We start from the raw sequence: 23510 nt of genomic DNA on the forward strand, positions 1-23510 counted from the left end.
CATTAATGTGGAATTTCCAGAAGTCAATAGAGGAGCCAGGTTTTTAAATTCCTGGCTCTACTGAATCAGCAGGGGACAAAAATTGCCCCTGAAAGCCTAAAACTGCCCTAACGCATGCTATCCAGCTTCAGAAGTGAAACCACTATGAGCTTTATGTTAAGTGCACACAAGTCTTAGTTATTAAAAAAAGGAATGCAATGCAAAAGAGTGCCATTTATTATCATAGCCTCAACCTCACGTTCATGAGAAAATAGTGGGAAGTTACAGGTTCTGGCAAAGAAATAGTCTGATACATAACCCTGTTAACGGACATTTATGTGGAGATTTAAAACAAACTGGAATCATACATGTTAAAAAACTAACTTTAGAGATACTGATAAGTGCATTTTTCTACAGCATTCGGACAGGCTAACCATTTCCACCTGTAAGCAGTCCTTTCCATGGATTCCCTCACATGACTTTCAACAAGATACTTCTATCTCCATGGGTTGCTGTCTCTATGTTAGGTTTTTTGCCTTATAGATGAAGGGTTGTTCTCCTGCACCTTCAGGTTCGGTCCTGAGTATCGCTTGTGCTTACGCGCCAAAAGAAAATTCCAGCGTTCTTGGAGGCGCCGGGTGCAATGGCTGCCAAACTGGCAACTCCATTGTCCTGCTGGGAGACTTCAACACTTACACCAGCAACAACAGTTAGATCTGAAGGGTGTGATTGAGAAGAACGGCCTGCCTGCTGCTGACTTCAAGGAAGACAACTGACCCATCACCAGGTGTAAGATCACTGAGGTTTCCTAAACAACTCCTTGGTGGTAGAGTCCTTACGATGGATGCAAATTGCTTGAGTTTGTTAAGGCCGTGCATGTTGTAAGGCTGTCTTGGATTACACGTCTCTGTAATGTTGCATGGAGAGACGGTGCTTCTGCATTAGAAGAAGGAGGTGGTGGTTCAGTCTTCAAGAAGTGGAAAGGGAGGGTGTGCTCCAGATAAGGGGGAATCATACAACTCTCTGGGAAGGTCTGTGCCAGCGTCCTGGGGAGGAAAGTCCATTCCATTCGTTGGACTCAGAAAGAACAATGAATTTTAACCAGTCAACATGTGTTTTACGGATGTGGAGAAGCCATTCGATTACATCCCTCAGGGGATCAAGTAGGAGGTGCTTCGGGAGTCATCCATGCTCCTACTTGCAGTGGGTCCTCCACCCCCTGTTTGTGAAACAGTTGTAAACAAAATAATTTCACTGTGAATCAGCTTTGGAATATTAGAAATGTATGTCATTGTATTCCTTGCTACAACTTATTTCTATTGTAATGTAAACACTGAAAAAATAAACTCATATAGCTCTAAAAAGCAGTCATGTGAATATTACTGTACAGAAATAGGCCGTGTGAGACACACTGTAAAGAAAAGAGTGACAGGTCTATCATTTACAACCGGATTAGTCATTAGGATTAGTCACGATGAGGATCCACGCAGCCTGAAGCCATCCATTAACTCCATGTCACCAAGTTTAGTTCATTTCATTGGGTATATGAAGGGGAAAAGATTTATGTCAAATAGTTTCAGAGAGTTATGTATTGTGTTCAAGAATATTTGTAATAAAGAAACATTTCCTGCTTCAGACTGAATATCAAGTTCATGATTAGCTTTCTGATCATGCCCGATCTTTTATATCATAAGGTGAAATTATAATTTTTTACAGAGTATTACATCATGTAGAGAAAGGCGGGTGAAGTAGATTTTCCATTGCTGTGTAAATTAAGTCTTGAAACCTTAAAAACAACAGCTGCTCATTTCACTCACAGCTTTTTAAGATATAATGCATGCTGGGCTGTGCCAAGTTGTTGGATACTAAAGCTCAGAGCATGAAGCAGCCCTTTAAAAAAGAATAAGGGCAAAGGACTGATTGCGATTGTATTTTCACACACACTGTCAGAGACATCAAATGTCATGTGTCTGCGGTCCTATTGATTGCCCAGCGGGGCATCATGGGAAAGAACTCTGAAACAACCCGCAGAGGTTAATGTACACGCATTTCAACCTGCTGGATATGAGTCAATACATCACTATCTATTGACTGCAAACCACTCAACAACATGTGTCAAGTGCAGAACTACGTAGATCTAAAGAGAGTTTTAACTGACATGGAGTGGCAGCTAGGCGATATTTACCCCATATCCCCATTTTGGAAACACAAGCTACAGGCTCGAAAATATTTGAAGAAATCAGACCAAAATGTTTAAAGGACTCAAGTTTTAACCACAACAATCAATTTACCAAATTACATTGAGAAAAATAACTCAATAATGTAAAGGGGATCAATTGCAATGAACCTACTTGTGCAGAATAATCATCTTAATCTATGGCTCCCATTCGCTTAATGATTTGTTTCAAGTCATTGCTTTGCTTTCTGGCCCACCACTTTGACGTTTTGGTTCACTCTCACAATCCTCATAGCATTGTTTGCAAACAGAGGAGAGAGCTGGAGGACACATATTGAACTATTTTGCAGCCAAAGAACCAGATGTCTCTTCTTGGACCAGTAGATAAGTAGGTAAAGTTTATTTATGCAGCACTTTTCAAGAACAAAAGTCACAAATGGTAAATGGACTGTTAGTTATATAGTAGTTTCTACTCAATTTGAGCACTCAAAGCACTTTCTTCCTACAAGCCTCATTCACCCATTCCCACAAATGCATTTTTCTAACACTCACACACTGGTGGATCCATTGGGGGCAATTCGGGGTTCAGTATATTATTCAAGGATACTTTGAAATGCAGGTTGGAGGAGCAAGAGGCTGAACCACCGACCTTCCAATTAGTAGATAACCTGCTGTATGTAAGTCACAGCCACGCTACAATATAAAATAAATGGATAAAACAAAATAAAAGCAAACCAGCACGAGTGGATCTTAAGCTTCTTCTTAAAGGTATCATCAGTGTCCACAGATCATAAGTGCACAGTCTGATTTTGTCCTGAACCTGAACCGAGGTACCAGAGACATGATCAGTTCTGAGACATAGGAGTTAACATATTTATATACATCTTCACGAATACAGGGAAACATCTGACCTTAAAGAGCTCTGAAAGGGAACTTTAAACTGAACCCTCAGCTTTACAGGAAGCCAGTGGGAAGAATCGGTGTTACATCCAACCTTAGAGAGGACCTGGCAGGAAGCCTGACTGCAGTATGTGGGAACATTAATAGGTGATTTGCTCAGTTTAAGGATTAATGAATTACAATAATTGAGGCATGATGAAATAAAAGCATGTTTGAACTTGTATAACATCAGAAATCTTTCTGAGACACACATTCAGAAACATTTTATATTACTTTAAATTTGAATTAAGGGTTAAACCCTGTGTGGTTACACCACCCTCTTTTAAAGGAAGTCCAAAAACATACAGAGAAATTAATAAATATCAGAACAAAAGCAAAGCTCATACATAATAGTGACAGCTGACCTGATAAAGCAAAAATAAAAAATACACAAATGATGTTCTTTCACATTCACAACAGTCTGGGTCAGTGATCTGGAACAACGCGGCCTCTGAATGACAGAAAACCTGCTAAGTGGTCTGACTGTCGGATAAACCTGATGTTTGTGTGATTTTCAGACATTTCCCGTGATTCTTTAAGCTCTCGGGCGCTCTTTGTGTTTTGCCGTAAAGGTCAGTGGAGCTGCTGTGTGTGGGTTTAGTGTTTGTAATGGTTACAAGTATCCTTGTTGCTGTCATTTTCTGGAAATATGTAATAGTAAATCAATTTGAATGAAGAAAATTGCTTTGAATTAACTGTTTGCACCGATATATAAAATCTATATCAGAGCAATACATGTAACATGTAGACTCAGCCACCAGTTTATTGAGTGTACCAAATAAGAAATTATTTTAGCGAGACTGTGACACTGCATGCGTCAAATAAAGCAAAGTATACAGCAAAGTAAGGTGCTCTTTCTTTGCTAAAGTTATGAGCCATATAAAAAGGTTACCAAGAGCTACTGCTGGCCCACAGGTAAACCCTAGGTTTTGGAAAACGGATGGTTATGGGAATAGAATAGTCAAACAAGGGAAAGAAGTGGTTGGAGACTGCAGCATGACTGGAATTATTCTGACTCTGTGCAATGAACTTGCATTTTTGTTGCTTTAACATGGATGCTTTGCAGTCTGGGAACAGGTCTGAAATCATTTGCAGTAATTTGCAGTCTTCAAAGCAACTTACATGTACATGTTGCTGCCACCTACATCTACTTTAACTACCACTCCAGGAGTATAATCAGAATAAAGCTAGTTTGCAACCAGTTAAGTCAAGTCCCCTATACACTAAAGAGGCACATTGCACACAAGCTGCATGTGACCTGTATAATCTCATTGCAAGCAGCGGTCCCCCCATAGGTTGAGAATGCAACACCCACAGCTGGTCACCATAACTACTTGCATGTGCTCTTGGACCAGCTGAAAAGTACCGCCATGACTAATTGACCAAAAGACACTGGTCACTACTGGTTAACAATCTTCTTGCCTCGCTTGGTGTCTTTTTATTGACTGAAATCAGCTCAGGAATCTGAGACAAAACTCCACACAGCCAAGTATCATCAAGTCAGTCAGGAGGGAATTGTATTTGTCATGTGGCTAATGTTCTGACCTGCTGTTGTGCCACATGCTGTCCAGTTAGATAAGTCACCGCCTTTGTGTGAGTTGTTAAAAAAGAAAAAAGAAAAGCAAACAGCTTTTCTTTCCAATATTACAATTGCTGTACGACTTCGAATAGCAGCACCTTTCTCGGCGAACAACAGCAAAGCTTGTTTACAGAAGCAGAGGAGACCTTACTCTGATCCCATGAGTTCCATCAGAGGATCTGGCTGTGCAGCAAAGAAATAAAACATTGAGCAGCTTCAAATGTTTCTGATCAAAAAAAATAAAATAAAAAATCAGGCGCAGAAATCACACAACAGACTGAACTTCACAGACAGACTGACTAAAATCCCCTGTTGTGCTGCATGGTAAATATCTTCCACTCCTGCACCACTTGTTGCTCAGATGCTTTGATTTGGCACAGCCGTTTCCCTTGCTGAACCATCAAATGCCTAATTTAAACACCAGAAAGACTGTGTATCTCTCTGCCTTTTTCCTCATCCCCTGCGCTGCTTCCGTCTTATATGCTAATGCGTGAACACACAGTGCTTTAGTTATGAATTTACCTTGGCTCTCTTTGGGAACAAATACCAGGCAGAACAAAGCTGAGCATACTTGTCCTAGATGAGATAGCTTGATGAAATCTGTGCATGTGTGTGTAAATACATGCGAGTGTATCTGTGCAGGAACAAAAAGAGGATCAAACAAATGTACATGGGTGCACTTGCATGTTTCTTCTGTTCTTTTTAAGAGCCTCTCTTTGTCCCTGGAGACCCTCCACTCAGCAATCTATCATTCGACATGTTCATTAGCGTAAGTGTGTGTTGGTGTGTGCGCTGTATGTGATTCACCAGGCATCACCCGCCTGGGAATCAGCATTAAGCGGTGCAGCAGCTCGCCATATGCTGAGATCAGGAAGAAGAGCATCAATTAACAGACTTTTGATCCTTTCTAATAAAGCGCAAACACATTGTACAATAAAGGCTGATAGCAACAAATCCCACAATGGGATCAAACAATCAATGGAAGCGTGTAGCTCTGACTCAAACCTAAAAATAGAGTGATCTGATAGCTCTGTGGTATTGGAAGAAAAAAAAAAAACAGTTTAAGACTGAAATTTGTTGTTTTCTGTACACAATATTGATAGACAGCCAAAAGCATGTCAAACTGTATTCAGTAACTCTACTGGAAAAAATGACTGGTCAGTGCTGCCGTGTGTGCACAATAAGCGAGGGTTGTGTCTAGTGGCCAATCTTAACCATCTAATCTGACCATCTCAAAAGGCAAAGCTGTGTAGTCTGACCCTAATAATACTCCAGAGAGTATAAAAGGTGAACAAAGCTATGTTGACATCACCCATTGTTTTGTGAAGTCCTGTTATGAAGACTTGAACTGAGTGTTTCTTCTTTTTCAAACAAGCAAAGAATGGTGCGACTATAAAACCGCACACTCATTGGCTAGTGATGAGCCTTTAGCCAATGAGAATACCCAGAATAATCCTCCTTTGTGACTCTTGGATCATAAGTCATAAAATTGACTTAATTTTCTTTTCAGTAAAACCCAAATCTAGGTCATAAAGTCATCAGGAAAGTGTTTAGTGAGGTTGCAGAGCAAAGAAGAAAGCCAGGGCTGTTTGCCCATAGAGAGGTATACAACTGGAAGTCATTTTGCAGCCACAAGAGTTACCCCCTGATGGGCATTAAATAGAATGCAGGTTTAAGACACTTACTTTTTTGGCTTCAGTTTTCAGACCTCAAAGTTACATCCATCTGTTTACTCTCAGTGGACGTTACAGAGGTTTACCTGTGGTTGAAAAAAATAGCTTAAGAATAGAAGTCACTGTGCACAAAACATTTAGAAAAAGCATTTTAAAAGATAAAACAGAACTAATGATAAACATAGAAGAAAAGTCAGTATGGAATAAGATGCCAGTTGTGAGCCTTTGGCAAATAATTTGTCATATTAATCTTGTGGGTGAGAACTGGTCATGCCAGGATTTATGCTGCCTGCTGATGGACAATATCTCAATCTTTGAAATATTTGTGTTTTTCCTATCCAAAGAGGTGTGGGGGTAAAAACAACCTTACTTTCACCTACAAGAAATAAAACAGGATGTCTCAGATTACATAAAAATCTCATATCAACCCAGAATGTTAGCGATGGAACGCATTCAACATATGGCACCTCTTCTATGTGAATAATAAAGGGATTGAAGTGTGATCAACAGTTGCCAAGGTAACACATGTTTGTTCTCATATGTGATTTGCAACTAAATTTAATAAAAGCGGATGAAATCACAAGGCTGTTTTATTATAGAGCACAGTCTGCTACAGTGGGGACGGAGCCACTTTGAAGTATTTATTATCATTGTTTATTCATCCATCTTTTACAGAGCATGCACACACGCATGTTTGGGATCCAATGTAATTCTTAAACCACCTCAATTTTGGCTGAAACATTCCTGGTGCACAAATAATGGTATTTTAGGAGATTCTTTACTTAAACTGATTAAAAAAGCCTACAATTTTTACAGATTTAATCATCAGTTATATGAATACTGTGATATATAAAGGATGGTACTAATGTTACTGTTAATATACAAATCTAGTACTTAACCTTAATTCAGTGATGATTAAAAGATTTATCACGTGCACACGCCCTAAATCCATATGTTAGTAAAAAAAAATGACTCCGTTTGAAAAAAAAATATCCAAATTTATCAATGGCATGAGGTAGGATCATGCAAAACACAAGATAATGAAGAAAGAGGAAACGGGAAACGCATTAAAAAAAACACATTTAAAAAATGGACAAGGGAAATAAACTAAATACCATTAAACAACACTAGACAAAGGTTACCAAAATAAAAGAGGAAATAACCAAACAAGGGGGACACCACTGATGAAGACTTTACAGAAAAAGGCAGAACAACATCGAAAATATGCCACCCCCCAAAAAAGGATTTTGAAAATAGACCCAAGGAAAACCAAGAATGTCAAAGGGGGCCCGGAAGCCTGTACTGAAACTGGAACCAAGTGCAGAGCCGAGTCCGAAGACGACAGTAGTTTTAACAGTTTTATTTTGCTTAGTGACAAACACAGTGTAATAACTTGGCAAAGAAATGTGGAAAACTTAGAATGTATACAATATATAACTTAGCAGGGTGAAGGGTGAGGGCCCGGCGGGACTAACGAGGTGAACTGAGTCGTGGCCGGAAACGGGTGTGGTAGCAGTTGCAGGTGGAGTTGGAGTAGCTTTGGCGGGAGAAGGTGAAGCTCCGGGTGAGCTGAGAGGAGTGGAATGGCTGACCTGAGTTTGGGAGATCCAGCGAGCAAAAGGTGGCAGGAGGGCAGGCAGGTGGAGAGCTGGAAGCTTTCCAAGGGATGGAGTGTGAAGAGCAGAGAGTATGGCTTGGAGTCCGAGAAATGAGCAAAGCCTGAGGGATGAGCTGTGACGTGACCAGAAAACTGCAGCACAAGAGAACAAGGTGGACTTGAGACAATAGCATAGAGCGTAAGAGCCTGTCACCAACATGGGTTAGTTGGCAAACTGGCGGTGACAAGACAACGCAGGTCTTGGTGGACACAGGTGAATCTGGAACCCAGTGGAAATTTCCAGCAGCTCACCTGGACTGTGACAAAGAATCACACATTTACACAAAGAAAACTAGAAAGTCCACAAAAAACTCAAAATCACAGGGTAGCAGATCCAGGACCATAACAACTTCTTGTAAACCGAAAGCTTCAGTAGAAGGAACGTGGGGCTGCTGTACTAGCAGCCAGCCTCAAATGACCATATTAAGGATATCCACGGCCACTGGTGCCAAGTTTCCAGGAAAACTGTTGGCGACGGCACATTTAATGAAATATGAAGCCTGAGGTTTTGGCCTCATTATCTGAAAGTTTGGTCTTGTTATAAATAAGCATCCAACATCGCATTAATATATATATATATATATGCATGGCAGAAAATAAAGTGTGGAATGTCCCCTTTAAAAAAAATCTACTTTTGAGAATAAACCCCACACAGAAACATATATACAGAGCATCAAAGAATCCATCAGACCTCATACTGTTTCGGCTGTAAAGAGGCTCAAATGAAAGTAGCAACATAAAATGATGATCTAATGTCACCGGGGTTCAGCGTCTCATCAAACAGTCACACTCTGAGGCAGAATCTAAATGGCATTTGGTACTATATAGTTATTTTCAACAGTCGACATGGTCTGTGCCGCAGGTGGCAGAATATCCATTCACCTCTCAGGGTGCTTTCTCTGCTCTCATTTCATTTCTCATGGATGAAAGAGAATAAGGGGAAATGCTACCCACTGGTTCTCACTTTACTCAACAGCGCTCTGCACTAGGCTCTGTTTTGTCAAAAGCCAAAATGACTTCATTGTAATTCAGCAGACATGTTTGAGAAGTAAGGGAGATGACAAGTCTTAAGACACTCAATATTTCTCACTGCTGTTCATGTGAAGAGTGAAAAGATGAAGATTTTCTGCATAGGAAATAATCGGGAGTTGATGTCTCGGCTCTTCTATGACTTTGGAAATGTGTTTTTGCTGTGCCAGCTGTACACATTTATATATAACTGGTGCAACAAAAAGACATCCACACACAAATTATATACAGCTGTGGTCAAAGGTTTCATCACTCGCATGTCATGGTAATCTGGAGCTTTTAAAGGTTTCTTTGACCTCTTCTTTTTCCAGGGTGTTATGATTGTGCAGCATGTTAACTTCTTTAAAAACTGAAATGGGTGCACATGTTTGAATTCATTTTGGATTTTCCCTAATCTACAAAGGTCAAATGCACTGTTAAAAGAATTAAAGGAACACTTTCAAAACACATCACATCTCAAAGGGAAAAAACATGCTGGATATCCATCACTGATATGGACTGGATAATATGTTGCCATTTTTTTAAAATGTTCAACCTACAGTGGGGCTGAATTCAAAGACACACTGAAAATCAAACTGAAAAAATGGTTACAGTAACATAGTCTAATAAAGGAGAAAACCCTTTGACAACACAAAGGAAATTATTTTTATTGATTGGTATTCTTGCTGATAAGTAACCAGCAAGTTCAAGTGATCTATTTTCTAATCTAAGCTCTATTAGCTGAAATTCCAGGAGTGTAACTCAGACATAAAATCTTGTTTACACTTCCAGCATCACCAACTGAATACATGTAAAATCCAATGAGAATGTGACACAGATCCTCCTAGCAGAGGATCTATATCACACTTGTGGGCTCTTCTACCTGATTTTAAACTGAAACTCTGAACATATGCTGGTCCTGATCAGGCTATGAGTTCAGCATACAGTGAGTTAGTTACGTAATAAGAGAGTAAATTCTATGAAAAAACGTCTGACTTTCAGCCCAAGCTTGGCAGGATATCTGGCACTTTTAACCCGCTGTCCTAGAGGTAAGGAACAAACAGTACAAACTGTACACACAGGACACAGACAGGGATTGGAAAAAGAAAGAAAAACAAGAGGAAACAAGAGAAAAGTAATGATCAGTCTTACTAGAATCCATTTGTGAGTCTGATGTTGTAGGCAATTCTGTTCTTGTCTGTTGGTCATTGTTTACGAAAGGAGACTTGGGTCACTTGTACAACTGCTACTAGTGCAGAACAATAAAGGTGAAAAAGTCAATACTGCTGCAGATACATTTTTAACAACTGAGAGAAATTAACTAAATTATCAGATGATAGCCAGTGGTTTTGGCATTGGTCTTCTGCCACTTCTCTTTTATTCTTTAAGCAAACTGTTTACCTGCATGCAACGATTCCTTGCTCAAAGCTGACTGATCAATAGCACTCAGAGTAAAAGCAACAACAAGAAGAAACCAAAAATCTTTTCATTGCTAGCAGATTACAACAGAAGCAATGATCAAAAATAAGATGTCTACTAAATAAGGTGTATGTGTAGAATTAAGGGACAGCTAGTTGTCACTACTCTCACTGAGGATAGGGAAAAACTACAGTGGTCCCTCGTTTATCGCGGGTGTTACATTCTAAAAATAACCTGCAATAGATGAAATGCGCGAAGTAGTGAACTTTATTTTTTACAATTATTCTAGATGCCGTAAAACCCCTCACTACACACTTTATACACTTGTCTCAGACAGGCATGAACATCTTCACACGTTTCTCTCTTGTTTAAACACACAAGTTCAAACCTTCGTAGAAAAATAAGTCCAGTATTATAGAATGAAACCAAAGATCAAACCCTGTTTTCAGGTCCAGAACATGGGAATACTGTAGAGCAGCTCTGAGAGAACGCAACATTAATGAATCAATGGTACGGAAGTGGAGGAAGCAAGAAGAATGAGCTTTTTCCAGTAAAGATAAGTCAAGAAGTTTGACTTATCTGACTGTTTGGTTTCACTTAATGCACCTTATTATCCTTTGACGTCGACACTGTTTTTGTTGTCTTCTGCAGGCGAAGATTTATGTAAATTTGACAAGCTGAACGCATTCTGTACTGTACAGGAGACACGCAGGAGCAAGACTGAAAATGGTCTACAGCCGATCAGGACGCAGAACACAATGCGCTTTACAAAAAAAAAAAAAAACAACACAAACTCGATATGAGGAGGGTATTTTTACATAAAAATCAAGATGCCACGATTCTATTAAATTTGAATAAACTTCGGAGAAACCCACGTTGCCTTTAGCAAAAGGAATTCGGTCGAAGTCTTGGAACAAAACAAATGTAGGCCAAGCAAATTAAATGTAGATGAAGGAACAGAATAAAATGAGTTTAATGGAAGAGAAAATGAAGTATTTGGCATGACGGAGTTTAAATTATTGAGCTCTCTTTCAGTTCACAACCAGTGGCTTCAGGGTGCTACAGGAAGACCCCAAAAGACACGTCTGGCCTTTCTCTCCGTCATCCTTTTAGTTTTATAGTTCTTAATCTCCTGCAGTGCGTTCCACAGCTTTTACCATTGTGGTTATTTGCTGCATGGAGTGACTCACAAAGTAGTGCCATTAATCATAAAAGTACAGCTCAACCTGATACTCAAGTCTTTTAATTTACTGTTTGGAAGATAAAAGTTTGCAGAAATATATTAATACTGTGAAATAAACCCACCGCTCAGCTTGTTGTCCCTGTTATATGTGTGAAGACGTATGAATACAAGCTTGGGAGCTTGGTATAAACAATAGTTTGGTGGTGTATATGAATACAGTTAGGCCCATAAATATTTGGACAATGACAAGTTTTTGTAATTATGTTTCTGTATTTCGCCACAGTGGATTTTAACTTACAGTTTTAATTTAAGGTGGTTAACAAAAGCATTGCACTGACTGTTCAGGATTTTTAAACAGTCCCACTTTTCAGAGGCTCAAAAATAATTGGACAATTGACTGACAAGCAGTTGCCAAGTGAGGCCTGTTCATTTGTTGTTTTCTAACAAATGAAATCTGGAGTTTAATCCAAGTGTTAAACTTGCATTTGGAAATCTCAACATTGGATCCAAAGAGATGTTGATGCAAGTGAAGGAGGCTATCATTAGGCTGAAAATAAATCCATCAGAGAGACAGCAAAAACATCAGCAGAGGCCAACAACCTTGTGAATTCTTAAAAAGAAAAAATGCACTGGGCACTTCTGCAACATCAAAAGATCTGGAAGACCACAGCAGGGTTAGTGCACGATGACAGATTTACATGGTTAACAAAAACAGTGTGATAACATCTAACCAAGTATAGGATAGCCTTGAGGAGCCAGGTGTATCACTATCAAGGTCTATAACCAAGAGATGGGAATATAGAGGGTTAGGAACAGGAAGGCCAGGTCAGGCTGCCAGAAAACATCTAAAAGAGTCTGTACAGTTCAGCGAAAAATATTTAGGACAGACAAAATCAAGATTAAGTTGTAGAAGAAAAGAAGAAAAGGAGCAGCTTATGATCTGAAGCATAACACAACATCTGTCAGACATCTGTCATACATGTGCATGTTATGGCTGCACATGTGCAGAAATGTACATTGGGTATACACTCTGCTCACATTCGCCCAAGTGCTGGAAAACTGATTGGACAGTACTTTACAGTGGAATTGGATAATTCTGTTGCCTTTTTTTATTATCCTTGTTAACTTTGGCCACAGCGAGAAGTCTAATGCAGCGCCCTCATGACCCTTCAGGACAGGGACATTAATTTAGGTGGATAATTCTTCTGTGGATCCACATTTGGGGGTTTTGTTCCTCTCACCACCACCCGGCCCACGACAGCTTCCTCTGATAAACACTCAAAGTTTGTGGCACTGGACGAACTTTGGCATCAAAATTAGCCTGTCTGAAAATCCCCTTGTGGCTTTTTGTTCTGAAGCACAGTTGGAAAAGCATGCCAGGAATGACCCTCAATCCCAGAATGATGATATCATGACAGAACCAACAGCCAAAAGCTGTCACAGCACTGAGTCAGTCAAGTGATATAAAAACAAGCAAAAAAAAAAAGAGAGCGAGAGAAAACCACAGTTGGCTCTTTCTCTCTATTAAATGCACATGCTGCATCCATCAGAGCATTTCTTATAAACAAAGATGCTCTATTGAAGCAGTTGAGCCTAAAGCAAAAATACCAAGAAGTTTAACATTTATAGGTTTTAACATTATTGCAGCATCATATTTGGCTGGTTTTATAGGCTAACTGTGTACTAAACTTATGTGCATGGTTGCCACGATGTTTATTTTATTGTTGGTGACACTTTATAACTTCATTATTTATCACTATAGTAAAAAACATGCTCCTCACAAAAGGATGGTAAATGAGCTCTGCAACCACTTCTGAAATGGCGATATCCATTCTTGCTAAAGGATTCATTTTTGTTACATCGCTTTACTTCAAGCTAAAGAATGGCTGCCAATGATGAAAGCAATTAATGGCATCTGAAAGGAGCCGTAAGCAATGATGCAGTGACTTAATCTGCTTTCTATTGCAGGGCCTATATTGAATCTGTCAGTCTGCCTGTGTGCCACAATAGGCTATTGTTTAGGAGGAGGACATGAGGGATGACTTCTGCCTAGGCAACTGTCTTTTACGTTAGGATACACCTGAGTAGACACCCATACTATGGGTAACACACTACCTTAGTTACGTATGTACACTTTCAACGTGAAAGCATATTTTTGTAATGACCTATACGTTCGGGGATGTGCATAGTGGCAAACAGGGATGTAAATCTTTACAAATACAGTCAAACGTGCAGATCATTTCATGTACTTTGAGTGATACTTGGTTGTTTAGCAGAAAAATTATGTCTTATAAGACATTTACATTATCTTTTAAATAATACAACAAAGTGTAAGGAGCCAAAAACATATTCTCATCCACACTCTTTCTGTGAATACAGCTCAGAAAATCCCAGCAGGCAGAGACAGCTACTATACATGCAAACTCACAACCAGTATGAATACTCAAAACTCATACAATCACAGGCACCGGCGCTCTAAAATAAGCCGCTAAAAGATGAGATAAGCACAGAAAGAGAGTCGGCACGAAGGCTTATACTCCACAACACAAACACCTTGCATGCAAAATTCTGAGTGCTCACAGAGATGACAACGCTGCTAAAAGTGACACAGGTGCACAACCTGCTTGCATTAACATGCACATTTTTAAAACATGTGCCAGGCTTTGTATGTTTAAAATAATTTTTTGTAAACATAATATGAATAGTAAACATATCTGCTTGTTTAACATACTATTGAGCGCATATAACAACAATATAATCATAGCATGTGTTCACTTGCCAATGCATATATTAGATTCCCTACCATGAAGCAATAATAATCAACAATTTTGCCTTCAGCTTGACACAATCTGGACATTTTCATCTGACCTCTGGCATCAAGAAGGTTACAGGATATTTTTTCTGCTCGTTTTCTATAAACTCTTAGATTGTTATGCAGGAAAATCCCAGCAGATCAGCAGTTTCTGAAATACTCAGCCCATCTAGGACCAACAACCATGCTACCTTCAAAGTCAAATCACCTTAAATCACATTTCTTCCTCATTCTGATGCTCAGTTTGAACTTCAGCGAATTATCTTGACCATGTCTACGTGCCTTAATGCACTGAGTTGCTGCCAGTAATCTAACAGGTATACCTACAGTAAAAACATGGTGGGTGGGTGTATATCTCTTATTAAATGCATTTTCTATAGAAAGGTAAAAACTTCATAAATTCCAGCCTAATATTTTTTTCTCTTATTCTCAATCTTTGTCTGGTCAGTGGCTCTCAGGAGCCCAGAGGGTCTCTGGGTTAACGACTTTCCCAGCCACCGCTGGACAGATAGACAGATGTGTTCTATAGATGGTGTTGTTGCAGATAAAGTCGAGGGGGAGTTACCATGTGTCCTGGTTGCTACAAAGCCCTTTGGTCTCCATTCATCAGCAAGAACAGGACCAGACCGCATGAATCACACACACAGCCGAGAGCAGTTTGTGTTTTCTGTGTGTGTGTGTTCATGAATGTAACATACTGTCTGTAGGCAGAGCACATGCACTTTGTCTCACCATTGCAAACGATACATAGTGACAGAGGCTTGTGTATACAATGTGCAGGTGCAGGGATTTTGCGCGCGCACACACACACGCGCACGTGCTTTCTGCTTTTAATCATTCAAATAAACGCATACGAAAAAAATTCGTGCATCCATACCACTCGTCTAATCACATGGCATCATCTTAAATACAGGAAGTACAGGATAGTTTGCACACTGAGTGTCAGCACTGTGGATGTTAAACAGAAAATAGTCATATTGTCCTTCAGTAAACAAAGGCTGGTAAACAAATAGGCAAGAGTGGGTTATTATTACCCAACAGCGCACACTCATATATTACACACACGCATTCACACAGATATAAAAGCAGGAGCAGTATTCATTACTGTGCCACATTAAAAGACAGCACAATGGAACATAAATGACTCTGCGCTCCAATAGCTTAATTGCTAATCTCTTCTTTTAGGACAGTGTTTATTTCATTAGCCTCGTTTGCGCTGATGCTATCTCCCTCCTAATTAACTTGTTTGGATTAAATGTCTTTTCCCTTCGTGCCAGGCAAGAAACAAACAAATGCAAGGACCACCGTGAAGCCTGTACAATAAATGTGAAAAAATAAGAATAAAGAAAATATATAAATCACAGGTTTACATGGACTTTGCGCTGTATTAGAAAAAAATGATCATTAAACATGGATTTAAAGTACTGAAATAAGTCTATAAGTAACTATTATAGCTATTGGCCCATTTTGTAACTAATAGGAGAGTAATTAGCGCTTAAGTATGTATGAGAAATGGAGAAATATGACCCACACATCAAGACTGGAGCTTTTCAATCTTAATATTGAAAGCGTTTTTTACTCTCAAATTTCATATGTCTTCTCCTCCTAGTAAATATCTTCTTCTTCTTTCATCTTTTTTAATGTAATTCCATTAAACTTTCAGGTCTTTCAAGATGAAATGCCCAACCTTCCTCACATCGCTGAGAGAGCTCATGAGACACGGCACCCAGAACTACAAATTAAATGCTCTGTGCGTAGGCTGTTCGAACAAATATAGTTACAAAATCTTAATCTAAGGCACAAATATCTTTGTGATTCATCCATCTGACTGGATCACGGCTGTATTCTCAGAAGCACAGTGCCCCGTGAACAGGTTGCCAGTTGATTATATGCCTAACACAGACAAAAAGGCAATCATTCAAGCTTCTCCTGCATCCAGTATTTAGAATGGCCAATTAACCTAAGATTCATGTCTCTGGACTGCGGGAGGAAGCCAGAGCAGCTGGATTAAAAAAGGGCAGGCAAAGGGAGAACATGCAAACAACAGGCAGGTTTGATCCCAAAACCAGGATCACTATTTGCCATACTTTGTCAAAGAGCAATTACATAACTGTAACCAAACCTTAGCAATGGCCACAGTGCTTTTCTAGCCTTATTTCCAGCAGCTAAAAGAAAGAAATGCATTTTAAAATCATGGTGATTAAATGTAAATAGAGCTTCACTGTGTCAATTAAACAAAAGCTTTGTTCTTGTTCAAATTGTTCAAAATTCCCAGCATCTGGTTCCCCGGGTGGCCTGCTACATCAGATGAAAACTGAGATGTCTGGAAGCCTTCACCGGTCCTCATTTGTTTTAATCTGGTACTTTGGTCTTAATCTATCACTGTGGTGCTCTGCAGCATGGCATTCTTTCATTGTGTCAGACTCTGACACTGCAGGCTAGTTTATCTTCACAGTTTGAGTTTGTGCTGCAATGTGGAGCAAAGAAAATAAATGTTTGGGGGAATGTGCTCAGATATGTGTGTGTTTGAGAAAGAACAATAGGTTGAGGGTGGTAGACAAGTCAAATGGTGGATCGAGGGAAAGCTTGAGGTGTACGCTTGCTATTTTGTGGCCATTTTCCCCCAAATGTGATTTCTTTATCTCATTTCTCAGTGTTTAGAAGCCTGGAAAGGGAAGAAGGCTGGGGGGAAAGGACGTGTAAGAAAGAAACAAAGACAGAAACGTTATTTCTGGTTTGTGTAATTACGTCAACGTGATTGACGGTCAAAGGAAAACGATTTCTTTATCTGGATCCTCAGTCCTGGGAAATAAGAGGGGACGGAGAATTAGAGGAGAAAGCAGATGTGGGGCAACGAGAATGAAATGGAGTAAAACACTGTGTGCTTCGGGATGTGTGTTTTTCAGTCTACATGTACAAGGTGTGTAAAGAAGTGCAGTGATAAAGAGGCCACGAAGACAGCAATGAGAAAAAGAGAGGGTGCGATTAGAGAGAGAAAAAAGCGGGCTCCGAACTATTGAACGGCGTATCTGGCTGTGTACACAGCCATCTGTACGCGGGGCCCTGAACCCATTTAAATTCAGGACGATTGCACTGTTTCTCAAATCCTTCAGAGCTGAATGCTTTTTGCACCCCGTCGAACAGGCTCAGAGGAGTAACACTGCGTCTGAAAATACGAACAGCAGCAGCACACGGAGGGCAGATCTCTTTGTCTGCTTAGAAAGGCAGCATTATCTACCCGGCAAGACACACTTACACCGGGCGGCCTACAGGTTCTCACTTCGTGTTTTCATATCATTATTGATGGGGGCATTTTACGGTGAGGTGGTTTTTGTTCAAAATACCCGGAAGGTCAGCATGGCCGGTCGGCTAACATCAACCAGGATGAGGACAAACATCACAACCGGCTCAGTTTTCAAGAGTGTGTATGTGATTGAATCTCTTGGACATAAAGTGATTATTGGAGACTGACTGATCAGTTCTTAGAAAAGAGAACATAGGTTGTTGGTTCGTCAGACACATGCAGTCTAAGCAGTCATGAGTCGGCTTCGTTGGACTATAAAAACAAGTCAAAAGCCAACACTTTGGTAACCACCCTACCCAATAAAATGGTAATTCAGTGCAGTAGTGTGGTAAAACTCCCCTGAGGGGCAGAAACAAAAATACAGAGCACAACCACAGCAGCGTTATAGACAGGGTTAGGTTTTTATTTCTGCCTCAAGCTTGTACTTGATCCCAATCAAAAGGGCACGTTGGCATCCAGACAGGTACAAGAGAGCCATTTGGGAGATACTTAATAAAAATACAAAACTGAAATGGAGAACTGTGTGTCATACCCCAAACAGACAACCTGTTGCTTTTTGTACCAAGATAAAATTGTAATAATCGGCTACTGTGCCAATATTTACTCACTGGCACAGTGTCCCACTAATTTCATCTGACTGCTGCACTCAGTACAGTTGCAATCAATGTAATATATATACATAAATTAATTCATTAGTTTTGTTAATCTTGTGTCATGGTTTACAGCGTAATTAATATTTTACATAATTCATTGTTGTTTTCCTGTTCTTTCCTCATGTGTTTCCATTCTCCCCACTCTCTTCTGCATTTCCCTGCTTCTGTCTGTGTGTATTCCACATTCCTTTCAGTTACTTCCCATTCATATTACTTCCTTATGTGGCTTGCTGTGTTTTGAGTCCCTGTCTTGTTATCTAATTGAATTTACCTGTGTCTTATTATATTTAGTAAGTGTGTCCCTTTCCTCAGTCTTAATGACCTTGTCGGGCTCTCCCCCCTCCTACTCCCGTGTCTCCCACTGCTTCATTTTCTTGCTTCCTTCAGATTTTCTGTTTGAACTTTGGATTATTCTGCCATATTCTTACAGTACTTTTTTAAAATTAAAAAGTCAAACTAAGGATGATTTTCCTTTTTACAACATACAGCCTTTTTGTGCCTTTGTTTTGGTCTGCTAAAGACAGCATCATTGTATACAAGCAAGCATCTGCCCACCAACTTCCTCCATCAAATTAAGGCAGATGAAATATGGCTTTTCTTTTATGTCCTTTCTCCTTTGAGAATTCTCCAAAAGCTTTCAAAATGATGCTTTAAGCAGACACACAAATGCACAAAAATACGCCAAATGATTCCTGTCATTATTTGTTATTTTCACTCTCATATCTACCCATACATGCACTTGATAGGTACCTGTATGCAAGAGTCTCATAGAGTCCAGTAAAGTCAATAGGAATCCCTCCAAGTCACCATGAAACCCCACCACCCCACCTGCCCTGTAAAGGAAAATTGGTAATTCATGATTGATCTTCTTTCTTTAGACATCAGAATTAAATTGCCTAAAACTAATGACCATGTGAAGTCAGAATTGGAAAGTACGTTGGCTTGTAAACACAAAGCATTGTGCTTCTGGTTGAACTCCCACTTCACCATCACGATTCAGTACAACCTATGCATCTGTGCTAATGCTGGAACAATCCATCAAATCACTCCCCTCTATTGTTTTCTATGCAATTTCACAAACTTGAGCTTCACTTGTGTTTGAACTGCTCCCTTTACACATTCAGTACATTCAGCTGAAACATGTCATATAATGTAGCTCCTCTGTTTTTCACTGTTTTCCATCAAGTCCAGCTGCCAATAAGTGAAACTGCCACATCAGACTTTACATAAATAAACATCTAAAACTATAACCGTTTGCTGCTCCAGATTGACAGGTGTATTACATTGGATGAAAATACAACCCCATCTACTGCACGAGTACATAAATTCATAAACAATCATCCCTCACCCTCTCAGGATACCATGCAGCACTCAAATCAGTGCATCTCATCAGCACCTATTCCATCAACACTTTGGTTGCTGACACTCAAGGGCAGCCTCTAATTTCAGCCAGTGATGAATGAGCTGGTGGGACTGAGGGAGGGGGATGAACTCCAATCAAGGGGCTCCTATGGGACTGTTATCAATGGGGTACTTCCGGAAACATCTGCCACATGGCTATCTATCATCAGATGACCAGAGAAGCTGCAGTGGGGAATGATGGGCTCAGCTGTGAGGCTTGTGTGGCTGGAGGTAGAAGCGCACCTTTTGAGTTTTTCATCACTGTACTTTGTCATTACATGATCAAAATGATAGTGGGACAGGTTAGCACGCATTCTCCGCCTGTAATAAATCAGTGATTTTCTGTAATGATAAGAGAATGTGGTGATGGATTTCTATGAAAGTGTCTCGGTATGCTGTACAACCACATCTTATCTGGTCTACGCGGAGCATGGAAGTTATTCCCGGGAAGCGAACATCTTCAATAAAATTGAAACGTATCAGTTTTGAACAAAAATCTCATTTAAAATATGAAACACAAATTTGGAGAAATGCTGTGCTGTCGTCTTCAAGAGACAAGCTTTGAGCTGCAGGTATCAGAAAGGACATTCTATGTTTCCTTTAATCAGTGAACAAACAGAAACACTGTTGCTGGAAGCAAAGAGCAGAAAAAAAGTTGCTAAATTTAAAAAGTGTAACATTTCTTCCTTGTTTTATTTTAGGAGGTGTTCTCTCATTCTAAAAGGGGATTCTTCCAACATGCTACACCCTGTTGCTTTTGCTCATAGTGTGTGGAGTTCAGAGTGATAAAGCCCATGGTGTTTGGTGTGATTACCCCAGATGCTGCCTGGCATGTAACTAATGACTTGCGATTCACCCTAGGTCAAGTCTGAGGCTTCTGCTTGAGCTTTGAAGCTTGTTTACCCTGCTGCTTAATGCCCATGAGACCTCTATGCTCCCCTCCGCTCCCTGCATACCTTCTAGACAAATTAAGTACCTGCACTAGAAAAGGATTGTTTTTTTTTAGAGAAAGAAAAGAAACAGTCTTTTGGTGCTCAAAGCAACAACAACAACAAAAAAAGAAAGAAAAGAAAATACATTTGAAAAAGTCAGCAGCAATGTCTCTTTCCAGAAGTCATGACAGTGTTGTTAAAAATCCACAGAGCTTGTTGAGAAATGTTTCAGGCAGGAACTTTTTTCTGTTAACTGTCTACATCCACCAACCAAGAAGCATGAAGCTAGCTAACATTACAGCTCTGCCAAAAGGGACACCATCAGTATTCTCACGCTATTGAGCAAAAGCCTCATCAGGGGTAGGTGGATGCTTTTCTCTTTCAAGCAATGAAAACAAAAAGTTGTACATGAAGCTGTTTAGTACTTGACTAAGTTAAGACTTGTGGATTTCTCCTTTTCTTTATGGCTCGATCTGGCATAATTTTGTGAAAAACACATTGCTGTCATTGGGTTTTTTCGTACTCACATTTCTACAGGGCCTGGTCCATACAGACAGGGAACTCACACCAAAATTGAAGCAGACTGTGTGGGGAGTGAGAAGGAGGACCCAAAAGGAGAAAAAACTAAGCTTAAACAAAAAGCGAGCCGTTTATTATGGCTGATACATGAGTGCAAAATAAAGCAAAAGGCGAACAGGGGCGAAAACTAAACTACAGCCTTAACGGGGAAAACTAAACTGTGGTAACTATGACAACAGACACCGATATGATTCTGAACAGGAACGTGCGAGAAACTATGATAAGGAAAAACGTGACCTGAGTAGAATCATGAAGTACATGGAAAATTGACATGACATGGAGGGAAAGAAAGCAGACAACCTGACAAGGCTGAATGAAAACAAACAGACTAAATACACAGAAGGGTAATGAGGCAAATGGAAACACCTGGGGAGACACAGCTGACACAAATAAACATAATAGCGCCACAGGGGAAGAGTAAAACTAAGCACAGTGAACATAGAAACACAAGACTTTCAAAATAAAACATTTATTTATTGTATACTTCCCTTTGTTTGCCTTATATGACCTATTGTTCAGAAATTTGGGGGAACACATACAAAACATATTTGGATTCAATATTTAAATTGCAAAAAAGAGCTATTAGAATAATGAATAAAGTTGGATATAGGGAGTCCACCAACCAGTTTTTTGTAGGATTATCTATGTTAAAATTCATGGACATTATATATTCTAAAACTTTAGAAATGATATATCGAGTGATGAAAAAGAATGTTCCAATTTGTATTTTAAGTATGTTTCAACTAAGAGATGGAAAATATGATTTGAGGGGGTCTTATAAGTTTGAAATACCTAAAGTGAGAACCAATGTTAAGTATAGATGTGTGTCAGTTTTGGGAGTGAAATTATGGAATGGACTTAATGATGAACTGAAGATGTGTTTTTCTTTGGCATTTTTCAGGAAGATTTTAAAAATTTGTATTATACAAGGTTATAGAAATTTGGTTTGATAAAAAAATTTGTGTTGATTTAATTTACTGATTTATCACTGATTTCTTTTCAAACTGTTATGTAACTTATTTATCAATGCTATTTATTTTCTTGGTTAAGGATTTGAATATTTCTATGGGGGTAAGGGATAGGATAATTATAAGCCACAAGGCTTCAGCCTATTCCTTTTTCAGTTGCTGTTTGAGTACTTTTATGTAAAATTATAATCTGTTGTTGTTGTTGTTGTTGTTGTTGTTGTTGACTGAAATAAAATTTCAATTCATTCATTCAACATGGAGACACGTAGACATTATGACACCGACTAGACAACATGACACACGTGGACAAGAAATACATGACATACTGACACTGAAGACAAGAAAAGACTTTAAATCAGGAGTTATAGAAGAACTAGAAAGAAACTCAACTAAATCCTAACTAATAATAGTAACCCAAGAACTTAACACATTCCCAATATAATAAGAAATGAAAATACAAAATAAAACTCAATCACAGACCCAGCCCCTGACAAAATTATTGTAAACTGCTGAAAAGGCTTTGGGACGCATTTCATTGATTTTGTATGAACTGCACCTTTAGTTTGAAATTTTCCTGCATTTTTCCTTTTTTCAAAAAATCATTGTGTGCATATGGCAGATAGTGTAGGGCTTAAAGTGCTGTGGATTTAATTCAGTATTATAAAATATGTTGAATAATACCAGATCTGGCAAGTGGGGCTGTAGATGAGTGATGACTGTTTTAGTGTATCAAACAAAAACCCAAAAAAGCTCCTTTTTCACTGCACTGTGAGCAGATGCACACTGGCAAGCAGCACAGCTGAGGTTGTTTGTGCCAAACGGTCCTCTTCAGACACTTTAGGATGTTACACTAAACCCCAAAATCATAATGTAAAACCATGTGAATGTCATTAAAGAAAAAAAAAAGCATAATCCTGACCTGACACACTGCCTTCAGGGACGGATACTGTGGATCCTTCCACTGTAAACTGCTGTTTGGTCTTTGGGTTGTAGCCAGTGACTCAGCTTTTCATCATCCTCAAACCCAAAATGATGATCTGTGGTTCAGTTTGAAACAGTTGATGTTTGCACTTTTGTACAGTTAAAAGTAGTTGTTTATTTAAGCGGTGAGACAGGGATTTTCAGTGAGTGATCGAAAAATATTGGCTCAGAACCGCTGGAACCAGTCCAGAGGTGCACAAGAACATGACTTTGAAGCAGAGCCGTGCCAAATTTAAATCAGGTACTTTGTTATTTTTAATTAGCAGG

At 39.4% G+C, this 23510-nt stretch overlaps 1 long non-coding RNA gene across 1 annotated transcript; it reads right to left on the reverse strand.

Moving 5' to 3' along the window:
• Positions 1–200: 200 nt before the first annotated feature.
• Positions 201–21603, reverse strand: LOC102081786 (uncharacterized). The gene is made up of 5 exons (XR_001224602.3): positions 21243–21603; positions 6359–6432; positions 3067–3177; positions 2891–2975; positions 201–1198 (listed from the first exon to the last, which is right to left on the reverse strand). It is a non-coding gene; the product is annotated as an uncharacterized LOC102081786 (long non-coding RNA).
• Between the last annotated feature and the right edge of the window lie 1907 nt (positions 21604–23510).

Source organism: Oreochromis niloticus, linkage group LG18 (assembly GCF_001858045.2).
Source record: "Oreochromis niloticus isolate F11D_XX linkage group LG18, O_niloticus_UMD_NMBU, whole genome shotgun sequence".
Lineage (NCBI taxonomy): Eukaryota > Metazoa > Chordata > Actinopteri > Cichliformes > Cichlidae > Oreochromis > Oreochromis niloticus.